Consider the following 27876-nt stretch of genomic DNA (forward strand, 5'->3'; position numbering starts at 1 on the left):
TTTGTTCTGCTGCAGACCTGTCTTGGAGACCAGTTTTACAAGAGATTGCACTGAAGTGGGGAAAAAGAAATCATTTTCTGGTGGTAGGGTCTGCAACACGTTGTGGTCTTTGGCTACTTCATGTCTCTGAGAAGCTCTCTTCTTCATCTTACATTATCATAAAGTTAGTCTTCTGGTTGAAAGGTGGGCCTTCTGATTTGACTAGCATACAGAAAACAGTAATACAACATAATTCTTTTGTATGAAGATGGAAGGTGAACAGAATAACAATGTTCAGAAGATCAGTACTCAGTTGTGTCCTGAACTTCGAAAACGAATTAAGGTATTTGTTTTCTGTTCTACTATTACATTTTTTTCCCCTTAATTTTTAAACTGCAGTTGGAATGGCTGAAATTTCCCAATTCTATTCAGCTTCTTTCATGCCTTCTTTTGCTCTAAATAACCATCCAAAACCTAAGGGGAGAAGTGAAAACAATCTGTTTGCCCGAGCTTCTGCCTGCCTCTGAGGACAAGAAGAGGCACAGTAGCTGGTGGTGTGGGAAGGGAAAGTTGCTATGCTGCTGTATTCTGGCAGGCGGTAGCTGAAGGTTTTATGGAAGTGGAATAAATCAGACTTTCTCCAGGACTTCTAATTCATGCTGGAATTGAGCTAAGTGGCTAAAAAGGTTGGTTTCTGCTGTATCTAATCAGAATTTGGACACAAGTAGATATGTAGCTTTGGGCTTTATTCTGCCAAACATGCACAAAGGCCTGTTCTGGAAGAAATTTGTTTTCCTTTGTTTTCAAAAATCAAAGTAAGTGCTTTCCAATTGATGGATGTTCTGTGTGTTTTTATTCTGTCTTGTTGTCACGTATCTTCAGAACTGAGTGACAGCTCAGAATGTGTATTAATACATAGCACAATGAGTAGGGAAAAAAAAAAAGAACGGATGGAATAAATAAGCTATTGCTGCTCCAGACTTTGTGTAGACGTGTCTAGCAACAGAAGCTGATGTGGTAGTAGAACCAGGCAAGCTGGTACAAAGAAACAGAAGCATATAGGATTTGTTTTTTCCATCTTAAATGTTGAAGATAGATAATATTGAAAATAATAACAGATGATAGTTAAATACAGATATTTAGAAATGTAGTGTAATGATAAGTTATACTATTGTTATAAACTTTAGGGGGCAGGAATTGGACCCAAATGAAAAACGCGGTGTTCTAAGGAATGGAGTGAGAAAATTAGCTCTTTTTCCCTCAGCTTTGTTGGCTCTGTGGGACCGAGTAAGAGAGACAAGCTGAGGTGTGAATGTGTGCAGGAAACAAAACAGTTCGGGGCACTGGTACTGCCTTCAGTTGAAAATCTGAACACCTCTTTATTATCTTTCTAAAATGAAGCAACAAATTACATTAATCTTTGAAACAACTCCTCATTGGATATGGCTTAGAGGTGCATTTTCTCTGTGCTTTTATTTTTTTCTCCTAAAAATGTCAAAATTTGCGTGTTCCAGTGTGTTTCTGTAGCTGAGGATATTTGGTGGTCAGTACAGATGTTGATGCTGTTTTCTTGTAATTTTCCTTTTGGCTTTTGATAAGAAGTTTGTTGTATAAGGATAATTTTCAGAAAATCCGTATTAAAAAAAGATCAAATGAACTAGGTAGCATATAATTTCAAGAGGCAAATTTTCTAACCGTGTGTTTTATTGCCAAAATGATAGCTATTCTCCTTATTACTTTTTTTCAGAAAGCTACAATCTGGTAACCTGATCAGATTTTTTTCTGAGAAGATGCTTTGCAAGCACACTCTTCCTTAATTTATTCCAGTACTTCTGAAGCCAAGTTTATATGGCAGATGCACTGTTGTAACTAGGCACAAACTCTGAAGTACATGCATAATTTTTACCAGAATGAAACAAACACTTGTGGCTAAGCATAGTCACTGTTTTTATTTGCTTCTAATGTGACTGAACCAGTGCTAAGAAGCTTTTCCGTTCTCTCCATTTACTCATGAAGAACAACACGGAACTTGTTTCTTCTATGGCTTTCAATAAGCTAAATAGGGTGACACTTTATTCTCGAAAGCATACCATGAGCAGTGTGCGTTACATAGAAGTAATAGTTGCTAGCAGCAGATTAACTCATGTTTTTTTATACCTATAGTTCACTACTGTAGTTTATGGGAAAAGTATTTTATGTATGTGTATTTTTGCCGAGGTTTTCCCTATGACCTCATTGATCCATAACCCCCCAGTGCCAAGTTGGATACTTAGTTTTAGCATTTGGGTTCAAAATGTTGAATAAATGACTTTGCTCATACAGAAACTTCTGTTTGAAGCACACTTCTATTAAACATTACTGTGCAACAGCTGTACTTTAGCCCACAAGTATGTTTCTTCCAACAGGGTGTGAAGCTAGCAATAGTTTAGCTTGGGTGCATTTTCCTGCTAGGAGCTGTAATTCAGAAGCAGAACACTTGGCTTCTTCTGAGTTTTTACGGTATTTCTGTGAGTATTACTTGAAACTTGATCAGGATGCTGAGATTACAGTACATGTGGCAGCATTCTCTTTCAGCTTCCTTAAGGATTTCTCTTTTTCGAACTTTGAATTTTAATTTAGTGCAGTTTTTTTCCTGTTTGCTAATAAGCAGCTGCTGTATTTCACACCAAAGTTAATTTCCTCTCAGCAGGGAGCAAAAAGATTGATAGAAAGGAGTTGCTTTGGCAATGTGCCAAGCAAACATTACAAAGATGGCAATGTCTGTTACAGTCAGAAATTGTACAACAGGAAAGATGTTTCTTGGGCTGACAAACTATGGATCGTTATCCTAGTAAAGGAGCAAGAAGGCTTGCTCCTTTGGTTGGGCATTTATATTCTGTCACCCCTGTCCTGGGAGCCTTAAACCACGAAGCACCTAAAGGATTCATCCCACGGCTGGTGCTGGTAGCAGGGGAAATGTTGACACAGAGGCCAGGGAAACATAAGGGTGCCTCTTCCCTTGTTTTCTCTCGTCTCTAGACGAGCCAGAGCAGCGCTGTAATGGGGCTTCACCTATTTCTGTATGAGGCCAGTGTTGGAGCCAAGCGCTACGAGCAAGATGAATTACTTTGGCCAAAGTGAACTTCTGCATCTTTGTGCAAAGCCAGCCCACCAAGCAGCAACACCTTCCCACTTCTCTTTAGATAGTAAGTACCCAAAGCCCACACCAGTTTTTGGGAAAATCATTAAGTTTTGTCTTGAAGTCTTATTAAACAAATATTTGTCTTTTTGAGAAAGAATTTTCCTTTGTGTTTGATTCAAAATAAACTAATAGTGTATACAGAAAGCGTAGTTCTTATTTGGAATGAAACTGAAGCTCTGTAACTCCAGTGTTTCCATTTGGAAAAGTTTACTTCAGTGTTTCCATGGAAGTGATATTGTTCATCTAAGACTTGCACACAAACTATATCAGCCTTGCTGAAGCTCTAGATGATGATATTCTTTGAAAGTCTTCCTCTCGCTGGGCACAACCCTGCCAGATGCTCAGCAACACTTGAAGGAATCTGGGCTGCTGCTGACCTTATTAAGGGCTGGAGATGCTCAGCGTGCTGCAGGGCAGGATCTTGAGTCACCACGGTTGTGGATTCAGCCCGTGTTGCTGCACTCAAACGCATACCAATGAAACTTCAACAGACAGGGGGTGAATTCCTCCTCTGAAAGGAGAGTTGGCTGTATTTTTCTTAGGAAGCTTGTCTGTCTGCTTTGATAATTATTGCTTCTGTGGAAATCAATTTTTAGGATATCTTTTCTGTCAAGAATCACTGCTGCTGGAAAAATGCATTGTTTTTAACTTTTTGCTGTAGTTTCCCTAACCTGCTGTATGCAGGTAAATATTCATAATATACTCTGTCACCATGGCAGCCCTATAAAGAAGAGTGTTCAGCTGCGTGCAGATTCCTGATCAAGTTGTAAGGAAAAATAATAGATTGTTTTTAGTAACAGTATGCTTGGGTAACCTGCAGCCTTGACGTGGGAGCTGAAAAGTAGGAAACCTGAATGCAGATACCACTCTTAGGGGGCTTCCAGCTGTGGCCTTTTCAAGTCACATCAAGCCATGTTTGTTTGAAGACCTGTTTGCCTAGTTCATACTAATATTATATGGCTTCATCGGCTCAGCAGGGTGTTGTTGTTTTGTTGTTTTTTTTTCGAATTAGAAAAAGAATGAACTTTTTTTGAAAATGTAACTTCCTTGAATCACACCTGCAGAGTGCTGAAATTGCTAATTACTGATGTATGTTGCTAGTGCTAATGAACACACTTCTAAAGCCTGTTATTGCTGCTCATAAAAGCTCCAGGCTAGTAGTAATACATCTAGGCTTTTTTTTTTCAGTAGACTCCTTATGTGTTTGCACAGCACGTGTGCTTTTGAAATATAGCAGCAACATGCTATTGTTTCACATTATATGTGGTGCTATAGTAAATTTAATCAAAACAGCAAAATGTCAATAGAACAAGTTTTAAGGTATTCATGCATTTCAAGCATGAAGAATTTTCAACAGCAGTAGATGCTCACACAAAGATTTATTCTCCCTGTAGACTTTTTCACGGCTCATAAAGAGTGATGGATGAACTTAATTTTTACTTTAATCTCCTCCTTTTCACTTCAGTAATTTCTCTGATACTAGCAAAAAATTAGTGAGAATATGGAATTGTTCACCAGTCATTAGTGATTGTGTGTGTTACAGACTTCGTGTAGATGACGGGAGGTTGCTTGATTTTTTTTATTGGCAGGTGGGAAGAAAGCCTTCCTTTGAAGATTTTTTAAGCAGCATTTTAATATGCATTGCATACAGTGTCTTTCTACATTTTTTTATTGTTTCAAGTAAACTTTTTTCAAGGGTAATTTTAAGCTTTTTCCCAGTTGGTCTAATTGGTTTCCTGCTCCGGTACTTTGCTAGTGTATGCTAATCGATGTATTTCTTATTTGACTTTAATGAGAGTTTGAGTTCATGAGAACAGAATAACTGGGCCTTGCTGTACTGAGTGATATCTGATTGCCCACTCCATAGGCTGAATGCTGCTGAACAACACTGGGTTTCTAGCAAATTCCTTCCTGTAGGAATATGAAGGGAATTTTAAAGGCTCCATGCTGCAGTTGCAGATTAAAATATGCTTAGAAAATAATTATATGGTTCTACATGCAAACAAAAAACAGTAACAAAGAAATGAAAAATGACAGGGAATTGAATTAGGTACCATAGGCTTTTTTTTTTGTTCAGTTTTTATGTTCTAAAAACTGCACATGATTCCACCTTTGAGCTTGGTTGGCAAACTGCTCTTTCATTATGTTGCTATACTTTAGTTTTGGAACTACAGAATTCTTGCTCAGGTCATATTGTTATATAGCCCCATGGGCAAGATTGTGTAAGCTTGGGGCTGTGCTGGGTGTTCTGTTTTCCATCCTGCATTGATGGCTGCTTTATATTGGCTCAAGAACTAAAATCAGCCATTGTGCTAGTTTAACGCATGTGAAAAATGTTTTTGACAGTGAGGCTTGCAGTCAGTTGAGTTCACCTTAGAGTTGGAAGGAACCTCTGAGGGCCGTCTAATCCAACTCCCCTGCAATGAACAGGGATGCCACAGCTAAAACTTTAGAACTTTCCAGAAATAAGCAATTTTAATTTTCTCTGCTGTGATAAGAAAATTGTCAAAAAAGAGAGACCAGGTATATATAGATGATTTGTTACTTTTCTGAAGAGCTATGTAGAAAAATTGCCCACCAAAAAGGCAACTCGAATAAAAGCAGGAAGTTACTTTTAGGCTGAGATAGTGAAATGGTGGACTCCACTTTGATCCTGGAACAGGTACGCTACTACATTGAGACTGTGTCTGAGGAGAAAAGAATGAAGTCACCTTCTGGACTGTGGCAAAAATTTAGTCCTTTCCTATGGTTGTGTGTCATAACAGTTGATAACCTATTCCAGTTTATGTCCCCAAATTCTCATCGTTAGGATGGTTTCCTGGCAAAAGAAAAAAAAGTGATACTTGGAAAGAAAAAATGTGTACAAGTGGGATAGCTTAGTTCAGACTGGTAGGTGAGTTATTCTATCAGTTCCCCCTAGGAAGAGTATCCATTCGTGTGACAAAATTACTGTTATATAAAAAGTATGGAGGTCTATTTCTAAAAACGGTCTGTGGTCTCAAATTTAAAATCTCTCTTAAAAGAGTTTTTTGCTTTTCTTCTTTGATAACAAAGAAACCCTCAAAAAGGTAAGTATTTATTTTTTCTTTTTCTCTCCAACACTGTTCCATGTACAGTCAAGTAATAGTATGGGCCTCCACAAACTGGGTATGACTTTTCTTGTGATCTGGTAACTAATTTCTCTCCTGGCTCAGGTTGCTGGAAAATGCTGCTAAAACACATACAGATAAATTGCATTTCTCCAGAGGATCTGCTGCCCAGCTGCCATGTAGATGAGCTGTGCACGCTTGAATAATGCACTCCCTTCCATTTGTGATGTTGAAATGCCCAATTTAAGCACTGTTCATCTTTCTGGGATTACAGGGGCTCCTAATCAGCGGTGTATGCAAGTTCTCTCAGCTCCTAAAAGCTGTCCCTTAAGTAGACATTTTAAATAGCTTTCATCCCAGTTTTTTTTTCTGTCTGTGTGCCAACCCACTCAGCTCATCATGGCTACTTGTTTCAACAAGCTAAGTGGAATTAACAGACCGTTTGAAATTGCTAAGGTGGAAAAACATAGGGTAAAGCTGCATTTCAGCATTGTAGTCATGCTGGTGGGTAGCTGTTCTCTGAAGTCTCAATCTGATATTTGCAGACCAGAGCCTATAGAAACCATCAGCTCAGGCAAGCATATTGCTTTGTTCAAGCTCAGAAGCCAGGGAGCTCTGAAAAGGAGCAAGGAATGAATGGGTGAAGAGTGTGAATTGATTCAGTTCTCCTATAATCCAAAAACCAAGTTTAAGTCTTTTCTAATCTTTCTGCAAATTTCTTAGGTGCCTGAATTGTGGCAAGTAGTAATTATATAATACTATGAAGTTGCTGAATTATCATCCAGCTTCAAATACTGAAATAAATGATGCTCTGACATAGTTATAACAGATGTCACAGGTCACTGGATGACATCTGGGCTTACTGGAAGGAGTGAGAGTGAGCTGAATTCAGGGGAGCTTCAGTTAAATCACACAGTTACCAAAGGTGTTTGCGTAATTTAGAAGACAATCAGAATTTCCAGTCTTGCTTTAAAGCTTTTTAAAGAATCTCTTGAGGTAAAAACTCTTGTTAGTAAGCCAAGTTTTGGGATCCATTTCCAATCCCAACCTGAGTCTTATGTATCCTTTTCCAAGGTAAAGGTACTTCTACACATCGAGCTTATGTGCAAAAGGAGAGAGTAAATCATGGTACTTCATCTTGTGCCCTGAAGGGAGAATACAGACAGAACTTATCAATCATTGCTGTACCAAACAATCATATTTAACAGGCAGATAATCAGAAAAGCCAATGCAACTGTTAGATTTAAAATAAGAAAAGAAAAACTTGAAAAATCTCTTGAGTATTTTGCTGGTAAATTAAAATTTTATTTTCGTTTTCTCCCTTTCTCCTGTTGCAGTTCTACTTCTGATTTGTCTCACTTGTTTTAAAGTATACAGACAAGAGAGAACCGGTTTAGAAAATGAAATGTAATCTCCAATCTTCCATCAAGGAAAGTGTTGGATGACATTTGTCTCATTGTGTTACATGATTTGTTTTGCTGAATGTAGAGGACTAAACTGTGATGCCCGTGATGGTCAGAACACACACTGCCTCTGATGGGACCCTGATTTGCCTCAGAGTGCCCTTAAGAAGTATCTCAAATCATGTATCATTCAGGAATCAGCTGTGTTGCTCATTTGGAGCCCTTATTTAGCTGAGTCACATTAAGAGCTTCAGAGAGCATGCATTCCTAGACATGGCTGTGTACAGCTGCAGATACTGAAAATACAAATTACTCTAATTTTCTAATTATTCTAATTATTGCTATTATACCTATTGAACTACTTAGCTATTGAACTCTTGTATTCTTTTAACTAATGAATTCTAACTATTCTATTCTAACTAGAGCTTCTCTAGTTATTTTGGTAACATCAAATATGTGAAATGAGAGGCCTTTCCTGGGTATAATACAATCTCATTTTCAGTAATGTCTCAGATTATAACTCAACACGGATACAGTAAATCGGAGGCATGACTTGAAACTAAGATGAAATTTGGGAAGATTGGTACAAAATGCTGCACTTAGCAAACCAAATTGACAATAGTGTTAATTGGCTAGACACTGATTTAGACATTACACAAGGCCACAACCAGATTAGATTACCCTGGATTATGCACAAAGTAAAATCTGAGAATGTGACATAATTACAAAGAAAGGAAAGTAGAATTCTGGTATATAATCACAAGCGCTCTAGCAGGGAATTTTTCTCTTATGCTCTATACTGATGATGCCTTATCTGCACAGCTGTAACCACTTGTGAACCACTGACTATCAGAAAGGTGTAAACATTTAGAAGAAATTTTGTGAAATGTAATAGGAATTAGGAGAACTTTAGAGACCTGAACTTTGAAGAAAGGATGAAGGACAGTAGTACGTACTTAATATGAAATACAGGGAAGACATGGAGACAATTGCTGTCTTTGTCAAGGGAAGCCAGGTTGAGACAAAAAACCTATCTGAATAGATGTAGTTGTGGTGGTGTAACAGGGAATGTGGTAGGACACAGCTCTGTCACCTGAGATTTGAAGAATCTGGAAAGAAGTCAGAGGATTATGCTAGGTAACTTTGTATGTGTGAGATGAGAGCAGGAAATGGGCTGTGTTGTTATTCCTGTCTTTATTCTTACTCTACTGAGGCAGAATTTGTAGTTGAAACAAACATTTAGTGCTCCTTAACACACATGATATATTCAGAAATCAGAGTTGCGTGTCTGAGCCTCATCAAAGTGCAAAGACTTGTTGCTGTGCCTAGATCTTTTCAGTTTGGATGGTACTCTATCAGGTAAGGAGGTTGTACACATCCTCTTCTACCACCTTTGCATTTTTTAGTTGCCCTGCCATATTAGTCCTCTGTTAAAGAAGGCAGATGGGATCTATGTGGGCTAGGTACATTCATGAGAAAAAGCCTTAACACCTCAGATCTTTTAGCTAACTTTCAGATCTGTATCTGAACTTGCTTGAAACATTGCCACTGAACCTTTACATGATTTTCCCATCTTCTCATAGAATGTATTAAAAAAATCAAGAGACTGTGTAATACTCAGTGATACAAGCCTTTTAAGTTCCTTTTTTTCTGTAATAACGTTAGATTTTGTTAACCTTATGGTCCATTATACTCTGAAAGAAAGGATAACATTTCTTTGACTGTAGTGTTCAAGGACAACGAGGAACTGTTCTGCTTGCAATTCTTAGAGCAGATAAACTGCAGATGCAGAAATGTTCTGTTATTTGCAAAAATTTCACTTTCACTTGAGAGACACTGCTGATTTTGTCAGATGTGTGGATCAAAGAGAGCCAGCGTAAGCTTTTTGAATTTGTGTGGGTCTAGAAGCTTCATTATCATCACTCAACATGCAGACTGGAGGCAAGTATTTCTCTCAGAGCCTTCCGCTGGCATGTTTTGGCTCGGCCCTGTACTGTCAGCTAGTAATGCTTTGTTTGTTGTTTTTCCTTCCTTTCCTTTTCTTTTCCTGTTTCATGTTATTCTAGGTTGAACTTCTGCTCAGGTAATGAGCTGGAATTAACATTTGATGCTTACCCTTAAAAGACATAACAACAGTCTAGAGAGTGCAAATCACTGAATGCTGTAATTAGCAATGAGACTCTGAAATTTGAGGAGGCAAAAGAAGCTGATTCTTGTTCCTGAGAAAAGGGAACAAAACAGAACTTCAACTAAATCAGTGGTATCTTGGGAAGCAGGCCATTCTCCAAGGCCTTATTGTTCGTTAACTATACTGACGTGATGATGTAGCTAATAGAAGGGGTTGCTAAGAGGGCTGATGTAGGAGAACTAATAGAGAGCCAAGTAGCAGAAACCCTTTGGCAATTGCTTTGTATGGATTTATGTAACAAATCTAATTTCAGATTAAGTAATTGTTTCTCAGCTCATAGTTTTCAACTACACTAGTAGATAAGGATTTTTCTTCCAGCCTCATTAAAACCATATGTCGGACGAATTAACAATTATAGTGCTGTTTAGCTGAAGATACCTTGTATTTAAAGTGACATTCTTTTGAAGGATAAGGTCTTGTGTATGAGATCTGTAATATAGCAGGCTGTCGCTACTGATTGGCCCTTTTCACTTGTCTTAGGTCATCCTTTGTACTTGCTTCTGAAAGGGGGAAACCTGAGGAAGTAGTAGAAAACTACATTTGCGTATATACCACTTGTTAATTGTTAATGAATTAAAAAGGCCATTTTTTCTTAAATGAGATGGAGTATAGAGACAGCTGCATGAGTTGCTAATGTTACTTACAGTTCTGATACAAATGGAAAAATTCATTGATGAATCTAGGCTGTTAATCAAGGCACGTAACAATTAGAACACAAAATGCCTTGCACTAGCAGAACTGTATAGCTGGTAGCCGTTACGCCATGAGCGAGAGCTATGTTTGGGTATATTGTCCCAAACATTCTTCACTGTCTTCAGCTGGTATGTTTGAAAACAGTTAGCTAATCTGACAAACTAACAAACTGCATGAGCTCTGTGGTATGAAAATAAAAGAATATGATATCTTTTAATAGGTGTTCAACTATGAGTTGAAAAAACTTGTCATTATTCAAGGTAGTATGTAAGCGGTAGGTACTTTCTGTAAATTAGGATAAGTTTGGATGCAGCCACTCTGAATCTTCTTTGAAGTTTATTTCTCTGGTTGCTTTTTCTGTTTGAATACTGGCAACAGTAGTGAAGGAGAGAAGATATTTCTGCTTACATAATTAAACATACTGATTTTCTCTTTACTATGCTAATTTCTGACCTGCATGTGATCAGAACAGCACTATCTGATAAAAATATTTGACTCTGTGTGTCTAGTACATTGGTGCTAACTACAGGTGTTCTTAAGGTACACGTTTTAAGAACGTATTTTTGTCTAAGCATTCTTTGTTCTGTGTTTTTGTTGGGTTTTTTTGGCCAATAATACATTTTACTTGTCAGTTTAGCTAACTAGGGCAGGAAGTTAGGTATAGACTGACTTTGAATAAATGTAAAGTAAAATGACTATCTAGAAATTCACTATGTAGTTTTGAATTATTAGATTTAAATTCAGTAAGTTTTATAGATTTGTGGGTGTCACTGTTGATTTACAGTCTGAAGAAGATGATAACAAGGTCTGGAAATCTGATGTTCCATTGAAGCTTCAGAATGTTAAAGGGATTAGATGTGACTTCTGATTGGAACTAAAGCTATACAGAGAAATTCTGCTTATAGTCCTGGATTATTTTATGAAGTGCTACTGGTACAAAAGATATCTGAACTAGATAATGAGCATTGTCAACACTGGATACCTGAGGGGTGTGTCTGTGTGTATGTATATACAAGGTTCTGTAGAAATACCATATATAAAAATAGATATACATACTATATAGTATAGAGTATATATTATATATTTGTATAGAATCTCGTACAGACTGCCCTGATAACATGATAGTGTGTAATAGGAATCGTAAAACCTACAATGGTATTATTGTCTCTGTCTTTGAGATAGTGCTTAGCTTTGATATACCTCTGTATGGAAAGCTACTTTTTATTTATTGGACTAAGCTCTACCTTCCATAACAACATTCTCATGTCTTCCCAAATGCTAAATATGTTGTGTTTTTTCAACATTCTTATCTGATCATGTTATATTATAACGCTAAGTTCCATGATGCTAGGTGCTATAATTTGTTAGTTAATGATTTCCTATTGATTTCCTCGGATGACAGGCTTTTGTTTCTAAAGGCTGTTGCTAATCGTATTTCTGTCTGTCATCCTTTTTGATTTGCATTGACAGTTCCTTTTAAAGAATAAAACAGGTTCTTTTTGAAATCTTTTTTTTTAATACTGGATTCCTCTGCCAGAGGACTGCCACTCTCGCACTGAGGTAGTTGTTGACATCTACCAAAGCACAACAATGTTATGTTTAATTAATATTTTTGTGCTTTAATGTCATATTCCCAAGACAATGGTTTGTCATTTCTTTCTCCTGATTTACTTAATGACAGGTTACTTCAGAAATTCCTTTCATTCTTTAGCATTTGGACTTAATGATGTTGTTTTAATGCCTGATGATTCCTAGTGAGACCTCGAGTCTCACTAATTTCAGTATGTGTGTATCCATGCACATATGTTTGTATAGACATGTTTTTTACTTCTTACGAGTATGTACGTGTATACAAACACACATTTTGAGACTTACATCAAGCTTGTGCTCGTTTTTTCATTTATAGCTCCAGAAATTAGTGGAAATAAGGTAGCTCAAGTCTCAATAAATAAAATGATTTGTATGGTCTTCCCCATTTTAAATTTATCATTGGGAGGTTGTTTGAACTGGGAGGCCAGCATTAGGTTCTAAAGCTGTAGCAGTGCAACAGTTTCCCGTGTAGGTAACAGCCTCCTCCTGAGAAAGCCAGAGCATGAGATGTAGCCTTTCAGTGTTGGCGTGGAAAGGCTTTTGAAAATAAGTTTGTCCAACATTACAAATTGCATTTGTGTTTGTTGAAACCCTACACTAAAGAGACTAGATGTGTTTCTCTTTGAAAACTGGACATAGGGCTAAGTCTGGCTGGTGTTGAAAAACTGATTATAATGGAGGAGAAGACAGAAATGACAGGATTAGAATAGGAAAGTGCATAACTCTCCTCTGTTGCAAAGGGATTCGGTGTGTGTTTTTTTTTTTTTTTTTACTAATTTTCCTCCTTTTCTGTGAGTGATCCCAGCTGTGGAGTGGTGGAGTTTGGAGCTGGAGAGCGATGTTCTTGAGCTCGGAGCTCATGATGAATTGCAATGTGCTTGCAACTCTGAGTTTAGAAAGCTCAGACGGGAAGGGAATGGAGGCTAGGTGGACGAAATAAAAAAAGATCCTCTGTAATTTGCAGGAAAGTATGTGTATACACCCAGACAGATGATCATTACTTCTTCTTGCCTTTCATTCTCATGCAGTAGGGAGTGTGCAGGAGCCTTAGGGATGAATCTACAGAATAATTTAGAATCGGCTGGTAGGAAAAAAGGATTTGAAAACTAACAGAAATGCAGGAGATGTACTGAAATAAGTTTAAAAAAATAATAAATCATCTTCATTTAGTAGATGAAAGAAGGAAGGAGAGGAGCGTTAAGCTCCTCAAAACCTGATTGCCTGGTAAAGAGAGTGAAGATGACTGCAGTGGATGAAGAAGAAAGTTTGTAGAAAGAAAAGGCTAAAAGCGGGGAAGAGAGAGGGACAATTATGGAAGAAAAAATAATGAATACAGATGACTTGGAGACATGGTTGCTCTGTTATTATATCTAACTTGATATTATGAACAAAAGAAAAGGAAAAATAACTAACCATGGTAGTATGCGAGAAAGAAGTAATAGAACTATGGAGTTGTCTGTAAGTAGTTCTACATCCTTCTGCCTTCTGACTAATTATGCTAAGAATAAATTGTAGTCAGTAGTACCTTACTTTTTGGACATAATAAGATCTCAGGCTGGTAGAAATTTGAACAACTTCTACTGAAAGGAGACAGTAAATACTGAAAATCCTGAGTGGACTTCCACTTAGTAGAGAATATTGTTTCTTTCTGGTCATACTGCAAGGATCCTTGAAGTAACCACTTTTACTCTGAGCAGAACATTAACATGCTCTGCAGTCATATTCCTAAGACAATGGTTAGTTATGTCTTTCTAATGATATAACTTAGAGTGACTTGAGACTGTGCCCAGTTCTCCATTTCAATGCTGGGCCTAGGGTCTACGATATTAGAACTTCAGTAAAACAAGTGAATAAAAGGCTCTAATGAGCAATTTAGATATTTAGTCTTTGTGCCTCGAACTGCATAAACATACCATGTTTACATGGTACCCTTATGTCCTGAAATCCATCTGTGCAATGCAAATATTCTTTCAGTGTCCTTATTCTGGTGAATGCAGCCCTTCTCATGTATGCATGTGTGCTGTATATAGACCGTGTATATTCATTAAATGAATCAAAGTTAGTTCAATCAATATTTAAAAAAAAAAAGAGGGGGGAGTGTGTGTCAGTGGGGAGGGACATTACCAGACAACCACCATTAGCTACCCTTTGCATACCAAGAGCTGGAACTGGTAGTTTAAACAACAAACAAAAAAACAGGAAAAAAGACAAGGTAGAATGTGTTGTCTTTGCATAAACCTGTAAGGCTACGTCGTAAGAAATAGCTGCATCTGATTGTCTGTAAGAGGAGAAAAAACAAAGCTGTTTAGTAATGTATGGCTGCATTTCTTAATTAGATTTTACAATTAAAAATGGAATAGATCAGTGTCTTCCACCCACGGGAAACTTTTCAAGCTTTGATTTACAGGAATTTAGTTTGTTACCTTGAAACATCAAATTCTTTTCCGTGCTTCTGGGAGGGAAAGATGATTTAAGATTTTTAGAGGGAGCGCAGCAGGGAACCACATTCTGACTCAATGAACCACCACAAGTTAATCAGCACTTTTCACTCTGCACTGTTTTCTCTTGCCTTTGCAAATCTCATGCTGTTCTTGAAATGCTAGGGAGTTGAAAGAACCAATTGGCTGTCAGTACTTGGGGAAAAAAAAATGGTGTTTCACAGCCCGAGAAATGCGTATATCCTTCATTTGAAACTTTGTATATTCTTCTCAAAACTTTTTTCTGTTGTTGGGACCACCAGGAAAGAAAAATGCTCCTTGTGGAGACAAATGTCCTTCTGTACCCAGCTGGGAAAATTAAGAACGAATATAGTCATAAAATAATTAAAAAATAATTTAAAAAAAATGCCATGAGCAAAATGTGCTATTAATTTTGACTAGCTTGTATCACAAAATGGAAATAAAGCATTCCTAATGCTTAAGAATACCTTCAGACATGAGATTTTCTTCCATGTTTGAAAGGTGTTTGCTTCCGATTTCAAGGCAGATGGTTCAGAGAGTACAGTGAGAAGAGCTGCAGCTCTTGGTGTGTAGTCTGGGTACATCTGGAATGTGGTGAGGGTACATTAAAAAATCTGGGCATTAATGTATGATAACTTTTTTTCACTCATTTCCCAGATCAGTTAAGATGGGAGTACTAAAGCACAGTATATGGGAAAAATTAGGAAATCTGGGGCCTAGACTTGGAAAGGATGTGTATTTACAGTAAATAAATAGTAAATACTGAAAATCCTGAGTGGACTTCCACTTAGTAGAGAATGCAGAAGGATTGGGACACAAACAATCTCTTAAAAACTCCTCCAAAAACTAAGGTTTCACTTTATATTCAGTACTTCAAGCTTCTTGTTGGTAGTAGTGTGCCGTTTGTTTTGGTGGTGTTCTTTTGGCAGTAGAGAGGGAGAGTTTTGTTGTAAATGTGGGACGAGTGCTGATGGGAAGAATGGGACTTGGATGGTTGGACTGGATGATCTTGTAGGTCTTTTCCAACCTAGCTAATTCTATGACTGATTTCTCCACCTGGCTTGCTGCAGATGCACTGCTCGTGATGGGACTGCACCTGCACAGCCTATGAGTGAGACCTCAGTGCCACAGCCCAGCAGCAGCTTGGGGCCAGCTCTTGAGTTCATGTTTTTAATGATGCGTCTATCACTACTGTCTCAGAGCTGCTTTTCTACTGCTAATGTGGTAGGAAGGATGCGAAGGTATTTGTGATCGCTGTTACTGGATTGAATGAAAATATATGACTTTGTGAGTGGATGGAAACAATACAGAGAAGAAAAAGGAAAAAAAAAACAGATTCTAGTCCATTTATGTATATATATACATGTCTCCTTTTTTAATTTCCTTTGAAAATCTGCACTGCTTTCATTGATGCCACATCTGTTGTATTTTCTGACTTAATTTGAACCTCCAGAGGCTTATTTCTTGCTTAGTACCATACTGAGTGTTGACAGGAAATTCTTTGGGAAAAGGACCTTTTTTGATACTTGGGGATTTTCTGTGCTACTACCTGGTACGAAATGCAGAAGGTAGTTGTTTGTTTGTATGGTGTGTGTCAAGGAATGCAGACCATGTAGATGTGTGCTCCTCCCGAAGAGCTTGAAGTTCACTGCCTTTGTAATGCTGATGAAAAGCAGGGACATGCATAGTTTTAGCTGCTCTCCAGCAAATAAACTTTACGGGTTATCAAATAAAGGAGAAGGCTGCAGAAATGGAGATGTGGGCATCTCAGCTGCATTCAGAATATACTCTAGATTTTTTTTCTTTGTCATTAAAACACCCAAATTACCGGACGCTTTTGTGTAGCTAGATATCTGCTTGTTGATTTTGAGCTGTATATTTATGTTCCTTCTGATTTAAAACAACAGCACAAAACCCTGTATTTGTCAGAGCCTTCTTCTGCAAGTCAGGTTGCTAAGGGACTTCTGGGAACATCAGTGAGGGAGAAGTGCAAATACTGCTACTTCTCCTCAAACTTTGCTTGCAACAGAAGAGGACAGCTTCAATCACTTCCATTCATTGTTTCACTACATTTATTTCCCAGAAAATGCAGTTAACTGTTTCCTAGAAACAAAAGGCATTTAGTGTATATAGCCATATTTCTGAGCAGTCAAAACTTTCCCTTAGGAAATTGCACTCAGTTTGTGTTCATTCAGCTCCTTGCTGTCAGCGTGTCTGTGTTGGAAGTGCAGTCACAACTGCAAATCAAAAATGAATGTTCTGGAGTCCTTATACCGTATGTGTGTATGGGTGCTGGAACACCTGTGAGCAGAGGGAAGCTTTGCACATCTTGTTTGCTCCCCTTGTGAATATAAAGAGCGTGCTTGAGGTCCAGCTTCTTGAGTTAGTGCTGTGTGCTTCTGGGCCTCACTTTTGCTGAGATACTTGTTGGATTCTCTTAAAATTGCACACTTAGTTGCATTTCTGTGGACAGAATCATCTCTTCCTATCAGCAGCATGCTCTTATGCTTTATCATTCCTATGGCAAGATGGGCTGGGTTCAGATCTCTGCAGAGCTGCTGCCACAAACAGTTTCCTCCTTTGAGTAGAACAAAATTTCACATCAGAAGTAAAAATCAAGGGAATGAAGGTTATGTAACAGCTATGCAAGTGGATAGGCAGATGTTAAGGAAGAAGCTTTCCTTGTCCCTTGCATTTTGTAGAAGTGTCTGACAGATGGGAATGACGCAGTTGCTGTCTCAAATGGGACACTCCCCGAGTGCCTCCTTCCTGCTGCAGTTCTTCTTACTGAAGAAGTCATCCATATTCTGCTTAAAAAGAAATAAATAACAAAAAAATTTCATTCTCTTGAGCCTGAGAAAGATCAATGAAACAAACTGGTTTCACTGCACTGTTTTGCGTCCTTTGAATAACGTGTATTTTCAACTATCATCCATACCAGAGGAAAATGTATTGAATCAAATTTTTTTCCTCACAAGAAAGCTTGGTTTTCTATTTCTAGAGTTTAAATAAATGATGCTACAGCTTTTAGGCTTGTACATGTCTGCAAGCTGTAATGTCAGGAGAATTGCAAATGCCAGAGATGATTTTGATGCCGTCTCCATGAGCTTTTAAATCACAGTACTGCTTAAATACAGTCCTTGAAGTTGTTGTTTGATTGAAGCTAAACCGATTCCTAAGACAACTTGATTTGTAGTCCACTTGAGAACAAGGTGTAAAAAGATCGCATCTAGGCAGAGGTTTCTTCATTCCATTATAAGAGACGAGGCTTTTATTGATAGTTTGGTAACAGCAGTACGTGTAATGGCGCAATCATTAGGAACAGAACTGCTGTATGTTACTGCTCTACGAACTTGCACTTGTTTTTTTTTTTGTAATGAGAAATGTAATTTAATTTAAGTATGTGGTTGAGATGAGGAGGAGTAGTATTGTTTTGATATTAATAGGAGTTTTCTCTAGAGGAAGGTTTCTTCCTGTCTGTGATGGCTTGCTAGACCCTATTAGAAACTGACCTGGCAGGAATCAGCTTTTGCACTGAGCTAATCAACCGTCATCAAATGTGATTCTGAAAAACACTGGGAATCATCTTGAAGAAATTACAGCTGAGTAACAAGAAAAACAAAACCCCTTGAGAACTTAATAACAAAGCACATTCACTAGCTGTCATCGTCAACTGTTTAAAAATTCTGAGAATATACAGCAACAAGAAGTAAAATAAGAAAGACAGAGCAGGTAGTCCTTTTCCTGTAAGTGGATGGCAGATGTATGAATATTTCTCAGCCCATGTATTCTGAATAGCCAATATTCAGGAAAATGGTAAATTGATTCCATGCCTCTTTCCAAAGTTTAAAAGAACATAAAAAAAAAAAAGAAATAATTCTCATTAATTAATCTGAGTAAAGAAATAAAGTGTGTCTATGTATCTGGTTTCATCAGTGTCATAGAAGTGAGCTGAAATGCTGTTTCTGTAATGTAAAGTAATTTTTTAATATAATTTTTGTACCTAATCTGGTGTATGCATAGGAATTTGTTTAGCAGGTAGTATTTAGAAATGTTAACCCAGCAAGTAACTCTGAGAAAAATGTTGCCCAGTAGAATGCCTTTAGTGGCCAAATAGAGGCTACACGAGCAGAAATTCAAACTGGGAGTGAGGGCAAGATGGAACAAACACATGGACAGTTGCATAACTGACTTCTGCAAATCCCATGACATGTTATAGTAACTGAGGATTCTCAAGCATTTTTGTAATGCCAAACCATTTTATTTTTTTCCTAGCCATTCAAGATGCACATTACTTCAATTTCTTTAAATTTTCATTCCAATAAGTTCTTTCCTCTACAGTATTCCACTCTACTTTCCCTTGCCCTCCTTGCAGCACATCCTGGTTTTGTCCTCCCTCTCCGTTTGCATTTGCTGATGTAAGATGCAGAGTACCTGAATAAAACTGCGCTGCTAGCACGCGTGCTGACTGCTGAGCTCAGAAAAACATACTTCAAGGTTTTGAATCCAATTTGCTCAAAGCCAAAGCCTTTATTTACAGCTGTTTATCCACATCAAAGTGGGGGGTGATAATAGAGCCAGGGGAGAGGTAATGACCTATTTATTGTGTTCTTAAAATGTGACTCCACTTTCTCATTGATTTACTCAGATGTCTGCTAAAGAGATTAAGAAACTGCAAAAGGCCGTGAGTTTCTAACTCGACCCTGAGTTCTACTCAGTGTTATTTCAGAGTAAAAGCTTGCTTTGAAGGGACTGCTACTAATCTGAGAAATGTGTTTTCTAAACGAGGTGGTTAAAATACATGAAAGAACCTGTGTGCTGCATGTCGGTGTACACTGAAAGCCAGAGTATAAGCACCACTTCACTGCTTTCTCAGTTCAGCTTGTCTATTTTCATTTTATTACTTTTTTTTTGTGAGTGTGGATTTTAACCCCAGTTCCTGGCTCAGGGCTGATCAGAGCAATGAATTCTGAAATCCCACAGATAGAATGCAAATGCCAAGCGATGGCAGAGGTGGCAGCAGCTCCACCTGGTCCTGTTAAAAGCCTAGTCAGCTTGTTCACAAATGTTTGTACTCTGAGGGGCTTAAGCTGGAGCTCTTCATTATTCTGGGCAGACTGAGGGAATCCAGGGATTTCCGTCAGTGACACCTCTGCTAATCAAGTTTATTACAGCATTTTCTATCAACTTTAAAACAAAACAAAAAACAACTCCTATGTTTTGGGTGGCTCTTTCTGATGCAAGACCTTTGCCATAGGTACAGCACAGCCTACCCTGCCCTATGATTGCTCTTGAGTGTCAGCCACAGAGATGAGCCACTGCCATCCCTTTTTCCTTGTCACATTGCTGGGATCGCGTTTGTCTGATGCAAAGGGCTCCATACTGTAAACAGTCCCCAGCTGCTGGGGATGCTTTCCATATCTCTCTTCCCACTTTGTCTTTTGCTTGGGTTTAAGCGTAAGTAGGTTGGTAAAACTGCATTGGATCTGTTTTATATTGCCCTTGTATTAAACTCGATTCAGTGTAATTTTTGGCAGAATGTCACATGAACCTTTGCCTCTTTAGAGTAGAAGTGTTGAAATTCAGCAACTATGCAGAGGTTCTTGCAGATCCAAGGTTCAGTAGTTGGATTCAGTTTCGTGCATCACCAAAGAAAATCAGCCAAATTTACAGCAAATGAAAACCAGTATAGCTCTCTTAGACAAGAAGCTTATACTGATTTATTGTAACTTAGTGCAGGGCACAGTCTTGTTTATGGGCGATCAATGGATGGACACATTGTTCTGGATAATAAAATGTTAAAGTTCATTTCAGACATGGGTGTAATGACCCTTGCACTGGGGGTGCATTGCATAGAAAATGGTGTATGAGAATAGAAGGGAAAAAAGTAAATCTAGAAATATGAGAAAAATGTAACAATAGAGTCTGTTGGCTATAACGGAATTTTTCTTAGTGCGTAAAGCTCAATGCTTGAATAGTATTATTACTCCAGTGTAAGTATACTCCTCTTGCTGAATCTCTGCCTTGCTGTTAATTCTTTCCATCAGGAAATGGGAAGTGATGTAGGTTACTGAATTCTTTCATGCTAACGAATATACAGACCTGGACAATTTAAAAATGGAATAATTCAAAACGGCTTTGTGTCTAATAAAACCTCATTTATAAAAGGAAAGGGTCAACTGAGAAGTGAACCGTTTTTTAAAAATAAATATTGTTACCCTTTCTGATCTGTTCCTGAACCATAAATTGAAATTCTATTAGCAGCAGTATAGTAGGTGTACGAAGGTTTCCCCTGAAGGAAAATCTATATTGAGATTTCTAATTAGAAGATTCTTGAAATGAGGCAAGTTGCTTATTTGTAAAACAGAACATGATCTCTCTATTAGAAGTGCAGGCTTCAATACTGTCCTTTCTATCCATGTGAACTGGTGAGAAATGAATGTTTGCCTTCAGTGGCAATGGGAGAAGACAGCACAGACCACTGCCCTGCAGGTCAAAGCAGGTACTTAGCTGTATTTGCATTTTTCTTTCAATTTAAATGACATATCAGCTTGAATGAAAAAATACATCTGTCCAGTTTATTTTTATATATAGAAAGGATTTGGAGTAAGCCTACAAACCAGAAATAGCGGAGACAGCGCATCTTCCTTCTTAAAATCTTCTAACTTAAAATTAAATCCTATGTTTACATGTAAACATCTGGAAAGAAGGATTTGAACTATTTTCTCCCACTAATGTAAATTTTCTGCCCTTCTTGTAATAGAGAAAGTTCTGTTAGGGATATTTTATTTCAATCCATTGTTCTGATGATGTGATAATGAGTATTTTTTTCTGAACTGATGAATAAGCATATGTGTTGATGGATTTAAATTTTATGATACAAGAAAAAGCTTTTCTCAATTCTAAATTCCTCGAACTTCACTGGTAATTTAGCAAAACTTTAATAATTCTCCATTTAAAAAAAAATAGATTATAGAATAATTCTGATAAACTGATTTTTTAAGCAACTCTTCATTCAAAGCGAGTGTTAATCATTAACCTCTCCTGTTGAAGGCGTAGTCTTTGTTCCTTGTAGTCTGAGCGCTCCTTAGAGAGTGCTGTATAATTTCTTTTGTTATCAGGAATGGAAGCATGCAATTCCAGATAGACTTTCCTTCTTCGGGCTTCTTTTTAAGTTTCAGTTTAAATTCAACAACTAAAGTATAAAATGTATATGTAGATGGTTCATTCTGATATTCACTTATTTAAAAGTAGGGCTTTTGTTCGCTGGTACACTTTTATACTAGGTTTTAATTTCTATCATGATGTAGAGTGATATAACTAGACTTGTAATTGGAGAAAAATTACACATAGATATGAAAACATTGCAGGGAACCTCCCTTTTACAGGCAGCTTAAGTAAACCAATCACCTAGAGGTGGTAGTATTTCAGATATGACAGAGCTCTGAGGCTGGCAAGAGTGCTTTAACAACCTTAACCTCCTAGCAGATCATATGTGTGGGTCCAGTAACCTACCAGCTGCTGGAGACTCATACGCAGGAGGGAACTTAGGGCACTCCACCATCAGCCACTTGGGTTTTTGCAGGGATGCAGATCAACTTGAACAACATGAACCATAGGAGAATTGGTGTTTCCATGACAAATGAGAGTTCTTCTAACCTTGTGAGGGGTGTATAAACTTGCTTTAAGCTGATTTACACTGGCAATATGCTCAAAACAGATGGAGTACATCAGTGCCTTGGTATAGTTTCTAAATGAGCACTGCCAACCAAAGAATCCCGACATACAGTAGTGCAGACTCTGTGGTCACACAGAACAGAACAATAGCTGAATCACATCTGTATAGTGAGGCAGACTTCTATCTCCATTATTCTCTTTTTGAATGCTGCAAAAACTGGACATAAGCTTCATTTTTTTCTCCCCATATGGTTTATTGTTGTAACAGTGGTTCTGCAAAGGTATCATTGTATAGTTTTCCTAAATTAGAAGGACCTAAAACAGACTGTCAGTTTGGATTGTACTAGATTTTGCAGATTGACTGTCTGCAATTAGGAGGCATGAGATTACATCAGCTGCAGAGCTGCCAGTTTCTGATTTCTTTTCTCTTAATACGGTTACTGCAGTGCATGCTATGCGTATAACCTGCCATGTTACCTAAATAGACATGCATACTGCTGGGTATACAGGCAGCTAATCATTTGAGACACTTACATTTTATGTTTAATTTCAGAAATGAATAGCTTTATTATAAGACAGCAGGGATATATGAGCTAATGTGCTTTTTTAAAGTAGTCTTCTTAAGTCACCAAAATAATTATGAAAATGCTAGCTTGATTATTTACCCTGACATTAACATTGTGTTAGGGGTCTTTTTAAAAGAAAGACTCCATTTAGTGTCTAAACATGCTTTAACAGATAGCATTACAGTTGGAACAACGTATTGTTCTTTTGCTGTTTCAGCTCCATCTATTCCTGCACGTTTTTTGTTTCTCCAAACCAATATTGCAAATAATTAACATTTGTGATGCTGATCATTAGCTACAAAATGTTAGTTGAAAAATGTGGCATAACATGGAATAAGGACAATATTGTTTAAGGTATTTTTCAAATGATATTCGTGCATGACCTGTTCCAATTGGTTCAGTCAGTTTTCTAGCTTGTTTTACCCTCGCTGTTTTTAAAGGATTATATATATATATATATTTATGCGTTTGTGTCCTTGCAACGTGAGAAGTTGCATCCTTTTAGAATCTCCAGGAATTTAGAAGTTCAAATTTAAGAAGTTGTACAGTGAATTCATTTTATGGTAAGTGAAACAATTGTAGCATTGATCTTTTTTAGTTTCGGTGTGGTTTGCGGTTGTTTTCCTCCCCTGAAGGAGGATTAGTGTAAGATGTTGAGGACAGTGCATTTTTCTCTAGTACAATAGTCTGTTGTTCGCATGTAGAAGAGATGCCCATTAATGGCAAGTGGTAAGTTTGTTTTCCCACCAAGGCTGACTCGCAGTTTCAAAGGTCAAGCACTGTCTGATGCTGCATTTACTGGCTTAAACTTTTCTTTTCCCACACTGGCTGAATTTGTATGAGAACTACCCAGCTGCTTTTCCACTAGATGGAATGTATCTCTAGCAGTTGTGCAGATTCTCTGCTTCACTCAGAGCTGAACACAGCACAAATTAGAAGCTAATTAGACTGTTCTGTTCAGTAAGCCGCTGCTATATGGGACAGATCTTGGTAAGCATAAGCAAATGCCTCAGGTTATGAGTTGATTTTTTTCAAAAGGCTGAGTGTTTTGATCCTCACTTTGATTAACAGGTGAAAATGTAACTTGAGATCAAGTTTTCTGTTTTGTTTTTTACTTTTTTGCCATCTTACATGTTACATATTTCCACAGTCTTTTTTTTTTTTTAACAGTACTTGCCTCATCTCAAGAAGTTGGAAAAAAAAGCATCACTTGGGAGGTGTTCCCTTAACCAAGAACCAAACCTGGTGCTGACCTTCGGAGCCATGATCTCCACTGCTTGCAGGGGTTGCTGAAAGAAGTCTGTTCCTTTCCCTGTTCCCTCATTAAGCAACAGGAACTGGTTCTGGCTAAGCACTTGGTACGTCAGTCACACAGGGCCTTTTCCCTTAGCTGTGGCAGGCACTAAGATAATGTCCTCTTGTATTCAGGCAAGACCAAACTCGGTGAAGCATAAAATCAGTTATTTCCAACCAGCTTACTTCTGATTGAAGGAACAGCTTCCAGTCTCACAGCAAGACTAACTTGTCACTCACTGAAGCAATTTACCTGTTCTAAAAGGAACAGCAATTGTTTCCAAGAATGAAAGCAGCCACTGTTAGAAAACAGGAGCTACATAAACTATATGGGATTACTCTAGCATTGCTTAGGAACTGATCACCCTTCCTACTTGTTTTGAACCTAGCACTGTTTAAAATCTTTAAGAAAGCAATTAATTAACAACACGGAGGGGAGAATGAGGCATTTATGAAAAGATGATGTTTCATCATTTATTATAACTGCATTCCAGAATAAATTCAGGGTGAGCTTTCAACCAGCTAAGGTCATGCTTCTATGTGCCTTCTAGCTTTTGAACAGTTCCTCAGTCAGGAAGGTGAAATTATAATGCTTTTAAGAAAATTAATTATTCTTTATTTTTAATGTACATCTTTTCCTCGAAGAAATAGCGTGTCACAGAACCCCTTTGATATTATTGTTCCTGGTGTTAAGTGAAGTGCAATAATTGCTTTTCCTTGCAGGCTGAGTGAGGCATCGACCTGTGAAGTGTGAGTTGAAGTTCAAGTTATGCAGCCTTTGTTCTTTACTTTAGACTACCTGCTCTGAATATATAATGTGACCAGTAACGTATCAGATAAGTTGTCTTAAAAATATGTATTTCAATTCTCTGGCTAGATGCTGGGCAGGATACTAGCGCAACATGTGTGTTTTCTCCTTAAATACGCAGAAGTGCTTCTTGATAAATGTTAGTGCTGTGTTCTATTTCATAGCCAGTTCCTTCCCTCCTCTGGTTTTTGAACAGATTAGCCTCAGTACTGAGCTACGCTAAGCATGTTGAGGCTTTAGTTATGAAAAGTAGAGAAAAACCCTTTAGCTTATCGGTTGAATGAGCTGCATACATCATGTGAAGTATTTTGTGGTTGATGGGTTAAGATATTACATGACAAGAAATAAGACAGTCACAGACATGAGTTAACTATCCCATTAAAGGTCAGCATTGTGTTTTTTCTACTCTTCTATCTTTGAATTATATTCCTGTCATTTTAGTCAAGATATTAAGTTTTAATAAATGTATCCCTGAGCTTGGATATTAGAAAACGTCTAGAAAAGGAAGAGGGGAAATAATATCTGCATATCAGCAATTCATTGCAACTCTCATGAACAATTAATATATTAATAGGGCATCCTGTCATGTCTTTCCTGCTCCTGTTTCCAGTAGATCAGTCAGGCTGCGTATTGGAGGACCGGACAAATAGAGCTTTATTTAAATCACTGTAATGTCATTAGTTTAAATATTCAATAGCATCTTGATTTCCCTAGATGGCAAAGCATTGTCATCAATGGTTTATTGGTAGAACCCAGCTATAATCAAATCTGTAGAGTAACATCCTATTCCTCTGGGGCTGCAACCACTGAGGCTCTTTTTAACATGCAAACCCTGTCTGTATGGAGTTGGTATTCTGGTCCATCCTCAGCTCCAGACTTTCCTTGTGCTGCTGAGTGAAGATATGATTACTCCACTGTCCTAAGTGTGTCTATTTGTGTGTTCATTTGTGTCTAGGTAGAAGTTCTCACTGCTGTTGAGGATCCTGGGAAATGGAACGCAAGGCTAAAATCCCCTAATGAAAATTAAGTGACCAAGCAGTGTAGAACAGTCATGTCTCTGTGAGACTGCCAGCTTTGGTCAACGTTATTCTTTGCTTGGAGATGCTGTGGTGCGATCAGACTTCTTAAAACCCTTCAGTCTTGTGCACATGTAAGAAAGAAAGAGAGGAAAAAGAAAACATTTTTAGGCGGCGCTGATGTGTTGTTATAGTAACACGTAAAGTCTAGTAATCTGAGGGAATACATTTTAAACAGTTGCCTCTTGCAATTTTCTGGTAGCCAAATCTTCCCATTGTGGTGTTATCAGTTTTCTTTGTTAGTGATGTAGGGATCTCTGGCTAGTAAATTTTCCATGCTTTCGATGCGTATGTACTGAAGATAAATTATGAATGACTGTAGTAGTTGGGACTAAGATCCATCTAGCCCAGTGGCTTTTATTCAGTGATGACCACAAGTGAAAGGTCTGGGAAGGAAGAATCTAAATACAAGCAATACTTCACCGAAATGGTCTCCTTGTCTCCCAACCGCTTGTTGTCTCAGAGGCTTTGTGATCCAGAAACAGTTTCTGTGTATTAAGTCATCTTCACTGGATTCTGTTCCAGGAACTTAGGCATTATTCTCTAAGCTTGTGTTAACTTTTAATATCTGTTATTAGATGACTAAGAGTTAAATCAGAATAAAGGTTAGGACTGGGGATATTGGATGAAGTAATGTAGTTCCATTCTTGCTTTAACCATTATCTCACTATGAGACTTTGGGAAATCATGATCTCGCTAAAGATTTAAGCTCTGTACTTGTAAAATGTGAACAATACTTCGAAGTCGAAGTTTTGGAAGTTTTTTCTCACTCTGAGAGCACCATGAACAGAGCAAATATCACTTTCCTCATCAGTCCTCTCTATATCAAAGCACTGTGTGAGAAGCACACATAGAAGAAGAAAATTTATTCCCTTTAAATAAATTGCTGAGAAGCTTGCAATATCGTGAGCTTTCTCCTGAACTCTATTGTAAGCATCGAATAGCGTAGCATAAGGCAAAATTATTTTTTTGGTACCCTTGTCATAAAAACCTATCAATTCAAGAAATCAATTATTCTCACCAAATCTGGAAAATGTATTCCTTCTCGGAATATAGGCTTTGAACTATTAAGAAAAGAGTTTTAAGTGCTGTTTTACTCTAATGACAATATTTCATAGAATAATACAAAAAAAAACCCCACCAGAATTCATTTGAGAACGCTGAACTTAGCCTTACACTGTAGAGTACTTGCTCTGCAAAAACTCCGTAGGAAACCGTGGCTGTTAAGTGAGACATCTATAGGAAGAAGTCTGAATACAACCTGCAGTGACTGATACAGACTGTAGGCAGAGTGAGTAGATATCAGAAACACTGCTCAGCAGGTTCCAAAGGCAACTATCTAAAGGTATCAGCATTTTTTAAACTTAGGACTTCCTAGACATGTGATGAGCTGTTACGGTAAATGGTCTTGTAAATGGTTGGAACTGAAGAGCCTGGTTCTTGATTCATGCTTTTACTATTCTCAGAACCTGGAAATCCAGCATTTTTTGTCTGTCTGTCCTAAATAAATTTATTAGTCTTATTCTTTTGAAGTAGTATTTACACAGTAGTAGTAGTTATCATAGAAGCACTCACTGCATTGGTGACAGTGTCTGCTTTCTGCTGTCCCTGCCTTCTTTTTGAGTACAGAGATTGAGCATCAGGTTCCTGCTTCTTCACCACGAGAACTGTAAAGCAGTTGGATGGCTTCTGCAGAGAGGTTGTGCAGTCTCCGTCCCTGGAGGTTCTCAAGACCCAACTGGATAAATCTCTGGGTAGCCTGGACTGATCTAGCTGTGACTATTTTGGTAGACCTCCTGAGGCCCTTTCCAACTTGAGTTATACTATGATATTATTCCTACTTGGATGATAGAGGTAATTGGATGTACAGATGT

At 37.8% G+C, this 27876-nt stretch overlaps 1 long non-coding RNA gene across 1 annotated transcript in view; it reads left to right on the forward strand.

Annotated features, from left to right (window-relative positions):
* LOC110401088 overlaps positions 1–27524 on the forward strand; it is a 145895-nt gene extending 118371 nt beyond the window's left edge. The window contains exons 5-7 of the long non-coding RNA XR_002440246.1: positions 23996–24183; positions 24842–24868; positions 25882–27524. This is a non-coding gene — a long non-coding RNA (uncharacterized LOC110401088). The remainder of the gene's footprint in view (positions 1–23995; positions 24184–24841; positions 24869–25881) is intronic.

This window comes from Numida meleagris, chromosome 6 (genome assembly GCF_002078875.1).
Source record: "Numida meleagris isolate 19003 breed g44 Domestic line chromosome 6, NumMel1.0, whole genome shotgun sequence".
Taxonomy (NCBI): Eukaryota; Metazoa; Chordata; class Aves; order Galliformes; family Numididae; genus Numida; species Numida meleagris.